At 37.5% G+C, this 15,176-nt stretch overlaps 1 protein-coding gene across 2 annotated transcripts in view; it reads left to right on the forward strand.

The window, feature by feature from the left end:
* The window catches only part of LOC138701288 (trichoplein keratin filament-binding protein-like), a 354,032-nt gene that overhangs the window by 98,279 nt on the left and 240,577 nt on the right, over positions 1 to 15,176 (forward strand). The window lies entirely within an intron of this gene.

Consider the following 15,176-nt stretch of genomic DNA (forward strand, 5'->3'; position numbering starts at 1 on the left):
TGTCTTCTGCTTTGTTCGCCGATCTTCTGCTCTCATCTTCTGTCCTTTAAGCCTCGTTCACACTTTTCAAGTAACTTGAATTCAAGTCACGTGATTTCAAGTAACCTGAATTCAAGCCTCAGTTCAGACATATTCAAGTTATTTTGTTTTCAAGTAGGATAAAATGGCGTCGATGGATGTTGTGCAATTAGGAATTTCTGTAGTAGCAAACCTCCATGCCAGGGAAATGATAAATATATTGAAGAAATGGAAGACGCGTTGTTCAGTATGGGTTAGGAATTAGCTTAGTAAGAGAAATACACGACCATTGACCATTACAGATGCAATAAGTGAAATCTTCAATCAGATTTGATAATTCTTATCGCAAATTTAATAAAATATTAGCAAGTCTGATTTACCATAATTGAAAATGATTATCTTGAAGCTGTTAGAGTTCCCCCCAAAAAAACTATCAACCACACTGAACCATGCCAGTTTCGGCGATAAATGTCATTCCTTCAAGCAACGCTCTTCTTTTCTTAATCTCTCTTATCTTCCTCACTTCTTCTCTATCTACAGTTTAATGGTTTTTATGCTCGACCATGCCGAAACGTAGTAATTATACACCTGGTAGCAGACCTTTAATGCATGTCCTTAAAGTACACCTACTCATTAAAGGTCAGGTCTTTCAGCCAATGACGACTCAGGTTACAACTGTTCAGCCAATGACAGGTCAGCTTTCTACCGTTATAAAACCGCAAGTATCGATTATTCTCGGATATGCAATCGAAAGAGAATTAGCGAAAAGTCACGGAGGCTGGAAATCCAATACTGTCGCAGAAGGTTATGTTCTGTTACTATAATAATTAGCGTTAATTGTAAATAATATTCAAATAAATTCAATTTGTCATCTTGTTTTTCAATGTCTAATTTAATTTCAATGTTATCTCTGTAGGTTCTTATGGCCTAGCAAGGTCAATGTGGATATCTGTTCCTCGGAAAAAATCAATACTTTCGCGTCTGCGCACATCTCACAACATACGGAACATTGCTGAAGGTCAGATACAATTAAAATTAATAATATCAAGTTAGAAATATGGTCGAGCATAAAAAGTCATATGAAACTCGCCTATAATGGTAATTAAGAAGCTCGTATGAAAATTATGAAACTCGCTTGCGCTCGTTTCATAAATATCCATACTCACTTCTTAATTACCTTCATTATAGGCTCGTTGCATGATGTACTATTATTATTGCCTTTCATAGGCTATCTCGTGTGTCCACGTTAAAATCTCTGCTGTTCAGTTCTACAGTAAACTCTTCCTTCCTTGGCAGCTTCCTTTGCAGTTTTATTACGAAATTTTGCAGTTTCTATAATCCGCAGGCCTTCCTGAATTTTATACAACTTCAGAAACGCAAATACTTGGTCATTATTTCACTTACTGCTCTTTCCTATTATTTTTACATTCCCAGTAGAACTGAAAAACAATCAGCTGTTAATTTAATGCTCTTAAAACATTTGTTAATTTGAATTTCCGCGCTTTTCTCCTTGAATTCAAGTTCTCAAGTGACGTTTACACTTTTCAAGTGTCCTTTCAAATCAAGTAAAAAGTAGAAAGGGATCCAACTTCACTTGAAACTTGAATTCAAGCCGTTAATTGATTTCAAGTCAACTTGAAACATAGTTCACACTTTTCAAATTCGTCTTTCAAGTGACTTGAATTCAAGTTACTTGAAAAGTGTGAACGAGGCTTTAGCCTGCCCTCTGCTCTGTTCTCCTATCTTCTTCTCTCATCTGATTTTTGCTATTCTCGCCTGTTCTCTGCTCTTATTTTCTGCCTTCTGCTCTAATGCAAATTTGAGCAGCAGGCTACAACGTGTGCATAATACGTGCGTCCGTTATATTTGCAATATTCGTAAGTATGATCGTGTTTCCCCGTCTTTCCATAATCTGTCTTGGCTAAGGCTAAGTGATCGACGAGCCCTGTATTCCCTTAATCTCTTAATTCAAATTCTGCGCACCGCTACCCCAATCTATTTGGCTTCTCGTTTTCAAAATTTATCCGCATATCATCAGCTAAATATCAGGTCTCATCATAACAATTTACTCATTATACCCTACCACAAGACATCTTTATATTCTTCATCCTATACAGTTTCAGTTGCTAGAAATTGGAACTCGCTTCCGAGTGATGTAAGGGGTTGTTGGACAATAACTTCATTTAGGTCAAAATTACATGAATTCTTACTTAACAGATTAACTACTGATTAATATTATCATTAATTTCTCTAAATAGAATATAAAACCTCTAATGGCAAAATTTCATTACATTAATATTCTCATTATGTAACTATACAGTATTTTATGCTCGACAATGCCGAAATGTAGTAATTATACACCTGGTAGCAGTCCTTTAATGCATGTCATTAAAGTACACCTACTCATTAAAGTACAGGTCTTCAGCCAATGACAACTCAGCTTACTGGTGTTCAGCCAATGACAAGTCAGCTTTGTACCGTTATAAAACCGCAAGTATCGATTATTCTCGGATATGCAATCGAAAGAGAATTAACGAAAAGTCACGGAGGCTGGAAATCCAATACTGTCGCAGAAGGTTATGTTCTGTTACTATAATAATTAGCGTTAATTATAAATAATATTCAAATAAATTCAATTTGTCATCTCGTTTTTCAATGTCGAATTCAATAATCAAGGTTATATCAAGTTTAACGGGATTACATCAAGGTCAATGACATTATTGTTCCTCGCAAAAAATCAATACTTTCGCGTCTGCGCACATCTCACAATTCACGACCTAGAACAAGGTCACTTCCGATCTTGTCAGATACAAATAAAATGTATACATCTGAATAATTTCAAGTTAGAAATATGGTCGAGCGTAAAAAGTCGTATGAAACTTGCCTATAATGGTAATTAAGACGCTCGTATGAATATTATGAAACTCGATTGCGCTCGTTTCATAAACATCCATACTTGCGTCTTAATTACTATCATTATAGGTTCGTTGCATAATGTACTATTAGATTTATATTTCCCTCCCTATAACGTAGTTATAGTAAACTTATTAAATTAATTATCATTTTACTGGCTATCTCAACTTAATTATAATTGATTGAATTAAATTAGCTCATAAATTATGTTATCATTTTATCTTATAGGTTTATCTAAATTTAAATAAACATGTACTAGTCGTTAAAACTTAACTGAAGAATATTGCTGGAGAGTCTTTTAAGTGTAGTGTAAATATTCGTAATTTAAATATGTATTGTATTGATTAAAGCTGGTTGAGTGGAAGAGAAGGCCTTATGGCCTTAACTCTGCCAGCGAAAATAAATCATTCTGTTCTATTCTTGTCTGCTCTCGTCTCTTGCCTTTTGCTCTGCTCTCCGTCTTCTGCTCTCATATTTTGCCTTTTTTGCTCTGATCGTCTGCCCTCTGCTCTTATCTTCTTCCTTCTATTCTGTTCGCCTGTCCTCTGTTCTTAATTTGCATTCTGCTCTGCTTGCCATTCCTCTGCTCTTATCTTTATCCTTCTATTCTTTTCGCCTGTCGTCTGCTCTCATCTGCGTTCTGCTCTGCTTACCAGTCCCCTGCCTTTTGCTCTGCTCTCTGCTTTCATATCCTCCTGCCCTTTCTTTTTGTCTCTCTATTTTCCTGCACCTGATCTTAACTGAGGTTACTGTACATCAGCGTCATTATCATCATCTGCAAGGAAAATAGCTTTTTCCTGGAAGCTCAGAATGAGTACCTAGGCGTGTGAGTAATACGAGAGGAATTTTAACAAGGAAATTATACAAGCCCAGCAGTTCCGGATTCGACATTTGGTTAAAGATTTCATAATCGTTTGCTTCTTCTAAAGTCGGTTTTTGGATCTGTTTCGCCTCCGTTGGGGAACGCTATCTTTTTCATGTTATTTGCTGTAGCTGCTATATTTTGTTGTGCTGTAGATCTTGATTTGTAATTCAAGACTGATGATATAACACAGCGGTCATCAGCACAGAGTACCCTGGGACTAGCGTCTGATACCCGCGGAGAACACACTGCACTATGGTGCAGTCGTAGCTGCTAGCGGATATGCTCTCTATCTCTTCCTGCTGCACGACGGAGCACACGGGACAGCTCCACTTACCCTTTACCCATTTCAGCGAGTGCTGACGACCACTGATATAACACGATATCCATGCCATTGTTTCACACATTTTCCCTTTCCTAGAAGTGTTAGGTGTTGTGGGTTTTGAGTAACTATATTATTATTATTATTATTATTATTATTATTATTATTATTATTATTATTATTATTATTATAACGCGTTCATTTGCAAGTGTTGGTATTGCTTGATAATTGCCTTGTCGCAATGAGATGCTGATTAAAGCGGGATGTAAAAGGAGTCGGCCACGTTTTAAAATAATAGTAATAATAATAATAATAATAATAATAATAATAATAATAATAATAATAATAATAATATAATAATAATAATAATAATCATTGGATTGAGAATGAGTAAAATGGCGATTCATTCATTCATACTGTTCTGTCCACGGGCAGGATTTTCACTGCAAACACAGCATTCTCCAATCTTTTCTGCCTTCCTCTCTGTCTTCGCATATGATCCATTTATCTGAATGTTGTCTATCATCTGATATCTTCTGCCCCGAACTCTTCTCTCGTTCACTATTCCTTCCAGTATATCTTTCAGTAGGCAGTTTATTCTGTGCCAGTGACACAACCAATTTCTTTTCTTCTTCCTGATTAGGTTCAACATTATTCTTTCTTCACCTACTCTTTCCAACACAGCTTCATTTCTTATTCTGTCATTGCATTCTTCTCCATATTCATGTTTCTCTTCACTTCGTCGTAATGTTCATGTTTCTGCCACCATACAATGCCACACTCCTCACAAAGCACTTCACTAGTCTCTTTCTTGTTCTTTCTCCTGAGGTCCGCAGGAGATGCTTCTTTTTCTATTAAAAGCTTCCTTTGCCATTGCTATCCTTCTTTTGACTTCCTGGCAGTAGCTCATGTTACTGCTTATGGTACACCCCAAGTATTTGAATCTGTCCACTTGCTGTACTGCCTCATTTAGAATTCGCACGTTTAACTTTATTTTTCTTCCCATAACCAAGGTCTTCGTCTTATTTGCATTTATCTGCATCCTATACTGTTCACAGCTATCATTTAGCTCCAGTAGCATATCCCTTAAATTTAGTATCATCTCTTCTTCTGCTAACAACGCCATATCATCAGCAAATCTCATGCACTTTGTTCTTCTTCCTCCCTGTTCTGAAATCAGTTCTTCACTAAATCATCCAGGTAGATGTTGAAAAGAGTTGGTGATAAAGGGCATCCTTATCGTATTCCTCTCCCTATTTCACTTCCTTCTGACATTTCTTGTCCTATCCTGATTTTCAATCGTTTCATTTAAAGATTACTGAACAGTCGTCTCTCTATCCAATCCACACCAATTTAGTTTATTCCAATCCACTCTGTCAAAAGCTTTTTTGGGTTTACAAATACTACATACACTTTTTTATTCTTCTCTTAATACAGCCATCCTTTAAGATCGACACTGTCGCGCAATTAGCTTATTCTTGTTACTTAGAGAATGCTTATCGCACAAATCTTGTCTGTGCCGTATGGACGAGGGATAGACAAGGTTTGAGAATTTCAAGGCCACCTCAGAGATCTAATCTGGAACAATAGAGAGGGAAGGCCTAAATATAATACGAAACAGTGGTAAAGTTACTTATAACTATTGACTGGATTTTGACGAAATATCATCTTTTTATTGGAATATTTGAACGAAGTTTATAGATGGGATATTCATTTTAGGTTGTAGTGAACGTGATTTTTTTTTTCGTGTGGTTTGGTTTTGTTATTATTAGGTCTTTGTTGCGTTTGGATATTATTCATAAACTTTACAAAATAAATCTGAGAAAAATTACTCGCAATTACTGATCACGTCATTAAGAGCTCTATTACACTACGCCAGACGTGGGCATCAGTAGTACATGTCGCACGGAGTCGAACGCAACTACGTGATCTCCCTCCCTCCACACCCCTAGCTGTTCACCATACCCGGGTACCTGTCAGATCGGTTGAGGTACTGGCAGTCAGCGGTGGATTTCAGTAAAAAAATTTCGCTCTCTAAGGAAGCTCCTGAAGTAAAAAAGTCGAAAAATATTACTTCCACAAAGAATGGAAAAATGGATTCTGTTGTTGCGAAGAAGGGGAAAGTGTTAGGTGCTTAATTATGCTACAAAATGTTACTGGCAGTGAAGAAGAGCAACGTTCAAAAGTAAAATATCACATCTTCGGAGTTTTGTTATGAAAATTGCTTCTATGTTTGGCTCAACGTACACTTGTGAACAGTTGTTTTCTCAGTTGGCCATTGTAAAATCCAAATCAAGATCACGCATTTCAGACGAAAATTTATTCCATCAGCTCACAATTGCAATGTCTGACATAACTTCAAATTTTGAAATACTTGCTGATTTACGTGACGAAGAAGAAATGAATCCCTTCTTTTAAGGGCATAAGTTAATTGACGTAAATTGACAACAATAAAGAACTACAGTGATAGGTTTAAAAATAGCCTAATTGTTGTTTTTTATGTTTCTTAGTAATGTGCTTGATATTTTGTTAAGAATCTGTTTTTCATAGGTTCCTTAATTCTATTTTCTAGTGATGCAAATTAGTGATTGATGCCCTTTCAGAACAAATAGGTTCAGATTATGGCATTACATTTTAACTGTTGTGGAACTGTACGTTTTATGCAATTTTATAAGGTTTTTACAGTAATTGTTTAAATTAGAAATACAGTTATATTTCAGCTTTTTGTAAAATAGTTTGCATTTGTTTTGGAAAATTTGTTTTCTTTCGTTGTCATTATTCATAAAAATAACATTCAGAAAACTATGTATCTTTTTGTCCTGCTTAATTGCTTAACTTCCTGTGTTTCAATACTTCACGCGATCCACCGCTGAGTATTACGTTAACAGGTGATGCGTGTTGCAGCAATCAGAGTAGCACGGCGCATCTCTTTAAATGCCCACGTCTGCACTAGACAATCGATTGCATGCAACTGATTTCCAAAGAAGTTGCGGGGCATTGGTTTAAATGGAAGCTATTACACTTACTGGAACAGTCGGAAATCGATTGCAAGTTAGTTGCAGGCCATGAAACTGTTCTTGCAACTTTTAGTTTCACGAAGCCGTTGCGGGGCATTGACTGAAATGGAGCGTATTACACTAGGGAACTAGAGATGGGTAAAAAATAACACAACAGTTATTTTGGAACTGTTCCGGTCTCGGAATTGTTGCAAAAATGAACAGTAGGTCGGAACCTCCTGTTCCGAAATAACACTGTTCCGACTCCGAGCTGCTCACTTGTCAGCTGTTGCGGGCCCGCAGTACTGCGTTGCGCAAGGCATGTTCCGACTCCGAGACAACAGAGAACAGTCGGCCCGTTCCGTTGAACCACAGTCTACTATATACAGTCGCGAAGCTTGAGGTGTTTTTTTGCAAATCTCATGATAAAGCGCTCCAAGCGGTTAGCAACTAGAAACAATAGACTGTCCATGGTCGACTTTGAACTGTGTCGTATTTCTATCGAGTGCTAGCTCGTTGCGTATTTCACATTGATGCTTGTGAAATGTTCGTTATTGGTTGTAATGAAAATGTTAATGGCTAAAATATAATTGGAATAATAATATGGGACAAGGAGGAGACGTTTGTAGTGCTATAAATTGTAGCAACAGTAAGAGAAAGAGGCCAGAGTTATCCTTTGTCCGATTTCCGAAAGATTCAGAAAGGTTCCTGGGTTTCCACAAGAATGCTGTGCAGAAACAAAACTCTTAATTTTGAAGTTCTTTGTGACTGTTAGAATACATTAAATTTCACAGTGAAATGTTTCAGTCTAACCGAAAGGACATTGGATATCGGTTAAAGTTCTGTCACTTAGGCTGCTAAATTTCCAGAGAAATAAAGGTTAGGTTTACTTTTTTTCAGAGGATATATTTTTAATTGTAGCTACCGGTATTAATTTTGTTATTATTTTTATGTGTTATTTTACTAAAGACGTACAAAAATTAAGTTTGTTTTAATGACATTTATTGATCACGTTTTATTTTCAATTCTGGTGGGATTATTGCTTAGGCCTATTTTTTTCAAAGGATATGTTTTTAACTATAGCTGTTAATTTTGTTGTAATTTTTATTTGTTGCTTTACTAGAGACGTAGAAAAAGTCTGTTACAATAAAATTTATTGATCACGTTTTATTTCCAATTTTGGTGTGATTATTATTGCTTAACCTCATCCCCCTTTGTTAACTACGTAAGCCTACACTACAAGTACCGGTACGCGTAAGTTACTCCATTAATTCATATTTCCATTATTATTGTTGTAAGGGGAAATGCAAATTAATATTTATTGGTTTCATAGTTAATTATCGCTATAATCTTGAATGAGTGAAGCTATTATAGTAAATTTCAGTTCGTTTTGCACAAACAAAAATTATATTACTTATTTCTTGCAGGTATCTTCGAGTTTATGGTGGAATTTAATATACTTCATTAAAATAATAAATTAACTTTATGCATTTAATATTTCAATAATGGAAGGAAGGTGTTAATTTTTCCAAAAGAACGCGACAACGAAAGTGTAACATATTTTGACGTCTGCTAGGAGAGAGATCTGCGATGATGAGGCGATAGTAGCGATCCTAGTGGTGGGCAACTACCCATGTTTGCATTTTTACTACATATTGAGCTTCGCGACTGTATATAGTAGACTGTGGTTGAACCATGACAGCTCCGGCTACACTGTTCTCGTCGTTCTTTATGTTGTACTTGGAACAAGTTGGAACTTGAAATTCTCACGTGGATGGATGAGGAAGCATGGAAATTGAAATGCTTCGAGTGTGGTCATGATTAATGACACAGAGCTAGGTGCGATGCGAAGTTTAAATTCTTACATTGGTACAGATGCGTTTCTAACATTTTACTAAGCCAGTGGGGGGGTTTCAGGTTTCACTACTGCTAATATATAAATATGTCTTTTTATTATTTATGAAATTATAATGTAATTATTATTATAACTAAGCATTAAGAAAAGTAAAAATAAGTATTAATGATTTTTTTTTATTACTACTTAACACGGAGAACAAAAATTACATGCTACACGTTTTACATGTCATGTTAAATTTTTCAGTTGGCTACCGTGTCATTATGACTATGTACCAAAACTACTGGGTGTTCAGTTCAAAATGTGTCTTGGCTCGCTGTATGCCGTCATGTGGCTAGCTGATGAGCCTAGAGAATTCAATCTTCCTACACTTCCGCAGCTCAGGTGTATAATCTAAGAGGCAGAGAAGTTGGCTAGCAAGTACGGCGTTCATTCTGAAGAGTACGTGCCGATACGTACGGTAACGCCGGTAGTGGCAGGAATGTGAACTGTTTGGAAATACGTACTGTCGGGATATGGGGAGAGGGTTAAGACGATTACTTACGTATTTGTTGACATTAACTTCGACGGTCAACATGGACACGGAGCATTTGATTTGTGTCGTGGAATGTTACCGTACGCAACCGATGATAACAAATACCCTGCGTACGACTTGCCCGCGCAAAACACAGTTCGAAAGAGGTTATGGTAGCACACAGACCGTACAGACCATCTGTTGCTACGACGTTCAAGTTATACCGTACACGTTCTCAAGTTCAGATTGAAGAACGCCTTAAATAATAGGCAACTTCTCTAACATATAAAATGAAACTCGCTTCAAATCGGTGACCCAACAACAGTGACGTCATGACACACTTTGAAATGAACACCCAGTATAAGTGTTGCATTCTGACCTTGTATTCAACAGCTGTTTAGTTACTGAACATGAAGCGTCTGCTCGCATACACAGCAAGTTTCCAAAACTGATTCGAATGTGCGTTAGAATGTCATCTATTGAGAAGCATGTGTGCTATGTCATGCCGATAACGTATTTCAAGAGGAGTCCGAGCGATGAATGCTCCAACGCTATGTGGAAGCTGCTTGGGGAAGAGGGAGGGTACTCTTTTGAACTCCTCAAAAGGAGCGGGAGTCAATAAACGATTCCGACTCATCTCTAGACTACTTGTAAAGTTGTAACTGTTATTTCGGAACTGTTGTTTGGAACATAGTATTTTTCCGGAACCGGAACAGTCGGAACTGTTCCGAGAAAAGAACAACTTTGCCCATCACTATAGGGAACTAATTGCATGCAACTTGTCTGCGCGCGCAGAGATCTCGTCAATAAATCCTCAGCAGATACAGTTGACGCGGACTGCACGTTTGTGTCGTTTGTTTCTTTGTGCGTATTTTGTGTTTTCACGGGTGCAGAAGTGCGGACAACAGGTAACAGTGCGATGGAGGAAGAAGTGCAAACAACGGTGAACAATGCGAAGAATGAAGATTTGACGAAATGATTAACGAATTCGTTTGAGAGCTAAATTTCTTACAGAAGATTTTATATGTGAAGTTGAGAAATCTCCTGCCTTGTAGGACAGCAGATCAGAAGAGTACTCAAACAAAAGTGCAAAATTAAATGCATGGGAAAGTGTTCTGGTAAATTTCTTTCCCGACTTCAACAAGGCGAGAAGCAATAGTTCTGCATTACTCGACGACATTTTCCCGACTGAGCTTGACCGAGGCCCCCGGTATCCAGTATATACCGGGGGCCTCGGCTTCACTCACATTCACTCTGACGCGTTCTCTAAACTGATTGCAGTGCAGATTACTTAGCGTGAAACTGCTTAGCACGTAATCCCCTTTTCAGTTTGGTTGATAGGCTTTCCTCTCTACTCACACTCTTTACCATCCGTGAAGGGGAAGATGCTACTGTCTATCTTACTAACGTTCGACTAATTGACTTTGAACATAGTGAAAATTCCTATTATTGAAAATATTTACCGGTAATCGATATTTCGAAAATCTATAGTAAGCGTTTATATTTCATTTTATTGTTGTTTATATCAACTGGCACGTTAAAAAGCTACCAACAGCAGAAGATAAATGTTTTCTTAACCGCTAGTTGTTACTCTACAGCATAAACGACTGAACAATCTGCACTGTGTCATTCCCCCCTGACTTCATAATACAAACTAACATTCCTTAATTTAATTATTAGTTGAAAATATTGTAAGAACGACACTAAAATATAATGAAACATGTAATTGTCAAACATCTGTGTCACTGTATTTTATATCCATTTATGTACTTCATTTAATATTGTGACAGCGACGTCAGATTCGAACTCACGACCAGCGTCCCGCAAGAGAGCAGACCGCGCGGGCTTCATGAAGCACTGAGGGACGGCGCGCGGCGGAGAGGGGAAAGGGCCAACGCGGCGAGAGAGTGGAGAGAGAGTGCGCGCGCAACTGCTGCGTACGGAGTAAAGGGGGGACGGACCCTCCCGACTCTTCGAGAAGTCCGTCGAAGTGGAGATATCCAGATAATTCTCTGCACACCTGTAGAAATTTCTCGCAACTATGATTTCGCTATAAAAGAAGAAACGCCAGCGAACTCGAGCAGTTTTCCAAGTAAATTGTCATTGCCGTCAGTAATGTAAATTTTATTTCAACTCAACAATAGGATTTTATTCTTCCAACAATAATTCCTTTCTACAATTCACCTTAAACGCTCTCGTCAACAACAGGGTTTTCACTCAACACAGTATTCGTTATAGCACTCCACTGACGGCAATGACAATTTACTTGGAAAACTGTTCGAGTTCGCTGGCGTTTCTTCTTTTATAGCGAAATCATAGTTGCGAGAAATTTCTACAGGTGTGCAGAGAATTATCTGGATATCTCCACTTCGACGGACTTCTCGAAGAGTCGGGAGGGTCCGTCCCCCCTTTACTCCGTACGCAGCAGTTGCGCGCGCACTCTCTCTCCACTCTCTCGCCGCGTTGGCCCTTTCCTCTCTCCGCCGCGCGCCGTCCCTCAGTGCTTCATGAAGCCCGCGCGGTCTGCTCTCTTGCGAGACGCTGGTCGTGAGTTCGAATCTCACGTCGCTGTCACAATATTTTATTTTCTAGTGTCTACAGCTTGGGGGTGCAGGTATAAGAAGTAACAGCTACCGGTCTGTTACTGACGGACTCAGGGCAAGTAGAAGGGGACAAAAATGCCTTCGCATCCTCTCAACTTGTATGAAATGTCATTTAGATTGGAACCAGTTGCATGCAATCGATTGCCTAATGTAATAGAGCTCTAAGAGACAAAATTATATTTTCCTGAAGACTGTGGTGGATGTGAGGATAGATAATCTGCAGATATTTGTTTACCTGCTATATAATATTAAAAATATGTACTTAAAAAGAGGAAGGTTTTTGGCATTTGTAAGGAGATGGTATTGGTATCAAATCAGCTTGTGAAATGAGTGTTGGAATTTGCCACCGGGTCAGGTGATGGAGGCGATATTTGTAGGGCTCTGAATGTTTATTTGGCCTTCCAGGCATTATGGAACGCAGTTACGGGAAGTGTCTGCTGTTTGAAACGATGAAGTAATTTGAAATCCTGCATCTTAATCTAGCTAACGTGACTACACAATCCTAACTGTAGTGATGTAGGAGCAGACCAAAAGAACCAGTTACTGTGCAGATGGTGCTGTGTCAAGGGAAATGGAGTGTGTTCTCTTGCTCGGAAGTGGGCCATCTGGTTTTAGTCTTGATGGTTGTTTGCCTGTCAATTTTATTACATCCAGACCTGCTCTGGGCAGATAGTAATTCCCCTTCGTATGAAAATGTGCTGAGTTCATGCGTGTCCTTAGTGTATTTCAAGAGCTGTGTTGGGGGAAATCTAGAAAGAGAACACAATGTAATGACCTGAGGCATAGGTCTACCTTTGCAAGAACAATTAAATTTCCAAGAAGTGCTCAGAAAACAGACCGCAACTTAAAAAAAAAAAAAAAAAAAAAGACCAGGATTTGATTAGAATGTGATTTACATCTTGAAGAAAACAATATTGTGTGTGTGGTATAACGAAGTGGCTTTTTAGGTAAAAGAGAAACTACAACAAATTCACAACCCATACACATGGAAATAACTCAAAGAAAGAAAAAGATAGATACAAATGATGGTGATGGTAGTGATGAATGTGCGTTCGATCTCGAATGTAGGAATTTATTTCAATGCATTTTAAAGGACACTAGGACTGAGTTTTGAAATTTTTTCAATTTTACTCAGATTTATTTATTTTTTTCTTTTAACAGTTTGTTATATGCATTAAGAACAAGGTGTGTGCAAATTTTGAGCTCATTCGAACTGCTAGTTTCCAAATTACTTTTATTTTAATTATGCAAATTAGTGATACATTCAAAATGTTCCATGCGCATTAGGCCTACATTCAAATATAGTAAGTTCATATTTTCCTAATATGGCTTCAGAGTCACGGGCAATATTTTAATATTGAGAAATGGAAAATATCTAATTTACTTTAGTCACAATACGTTTTTGAAAATCAGACATTTATTTTTTTCGTATTTTTAATTTACATAATAAGTCCTTAGCTCCCAACTTTTAAGATAGAATGTTTCAATGTTAGATCTTACATAATATATGTTGTTGTTTTCTAATGCCAGGCGTTTGACAGTGAAGTCATTTGACATCTTGCACTGCAATATTTTTCAAAGATATTATCATGGCCAGCCACTGAAGCACAGATTTTGAGGTGTTCCGAATCCATTTCTTGGTTTGAGTTGCACAATGGGCAGTTAGGAGACTGATATATTCCAATTCTATGCAGGTGTTTGGCCAAACAATCATGGCCTGTTGCCAATCTAAATGCAGCTACAGACGATTTTCGTGGTAAATCGGGAATTAACTGTGGATTATGATGCAGAGAGTTCCATTTTTTTTCCTCGAGCTTGTGTTATCAAATTTTGTTTGTTGAAGTGTAAGTATGTAGATTTAATAAATCTTTTCACAGAGTAATACGTAGATTTAGTAACAGGTCTGTAAGTAGCAGTGCTGCCCTTCTTTGCTAATGCATCCGCATTCTCGTTTCCCAGGATTCCACAATGGGATGGTATCCATTGGAATACAATTCTTTTATTGAGTGATATTAATTGAGAGAGAATTTTAGTTATTTCTGCTGTTTGAGAAAAATGTGTGTGTTTAGAGACTATTGATAGAATAGCTGCTTTGGAGTCTGACAATATAACAGCATTCTTAAATTTATTGATGTGGCATAGAAGATTCTTGAGACTTTCAATTATTGCAATGATTTATCCATCAAAACTTGTTGTTCCATGTCCAAGAGATGTATAAAATGAGAAGACAGCACGTAACACCTGCACCGGCACCTTGTTCTCTGGAGATCAAGGATCCGTCGGTGTATAAATGAAGCCAGTTTTGTGGAGGGTACCTAATATTAATTGTCTGTAAAGACAATTGTTTCATTATTTCAGTGTTTACTGAAATAATGAAACAATATGCATGAACGCTTATGAATATTTTCATTGAGTTTGGTGAAAACTACACACGCGTGGAGCAGTTTAATTTCAAAAATGTAGTTTCGGGAAAAAGACAAATTTGTGAAACAAGATACAATACTGACTTACGAAGCAGGCCTAATAAAAATCAATCCTGGAGCTCAAAGACGACTTGGAGACAAAAAAAAAACTGCTTACTAACAACTTCGTAATATTTTCGTACAAAAAAAAACCGAAAAATTATATTTTGGTAATTTTTTGTAAAAACTCAGTCCCAGCGTCCCTTAGACTTTAGTTGCTCTTCGTCCTTTGTCCTACGTCGGCGTCTGTAATACCTTGCACTTAATTATCAAAGTCCGCCCCCTAGCTATGACTGACAATAAAAATAACAAACATGTCCATTGTGATACATTTTTTTTATCTGTTACCTGAAAATTTGGGAAATTTTTATATACAACGTTCTTTCAGGCTGGTATTCAATTGAGGCGGTTAGAAGTAAAGGGGTGTAAGGGACATTTCTAAAAAAATGATTTAAGTGCATCCAGGATAAACTAAAGCATTTAAAATTTCAGTGGTAAAAGGATATATCTTTTAACCACATCGCACATTAACATTTCAAATTAATACTTCACGGAATTTACGAAAGCTTAAGCCTGGTTCAGACGGTGCTAGAGTCTGTGATGGATTCCAAGGTGGCTGCGCTGATGGCTG

The sequence above is a fragment of the Periplaneta americana genome, chromosome 6 (genome assembly GCF_040183065.1).
Source record: "Periplaneta americana isolate PAMFEO1 chromosome 6, P.americana_PAMFEO1_priV1, whole genome shotgun sequence".
Taxonomy (NCBI): domain Eukaryota; kingdom Metazoa; phylum Arthropoda; class Insecta; order Blattodea; family Blattidae; genus Periplaneta; species Periplaneta americana.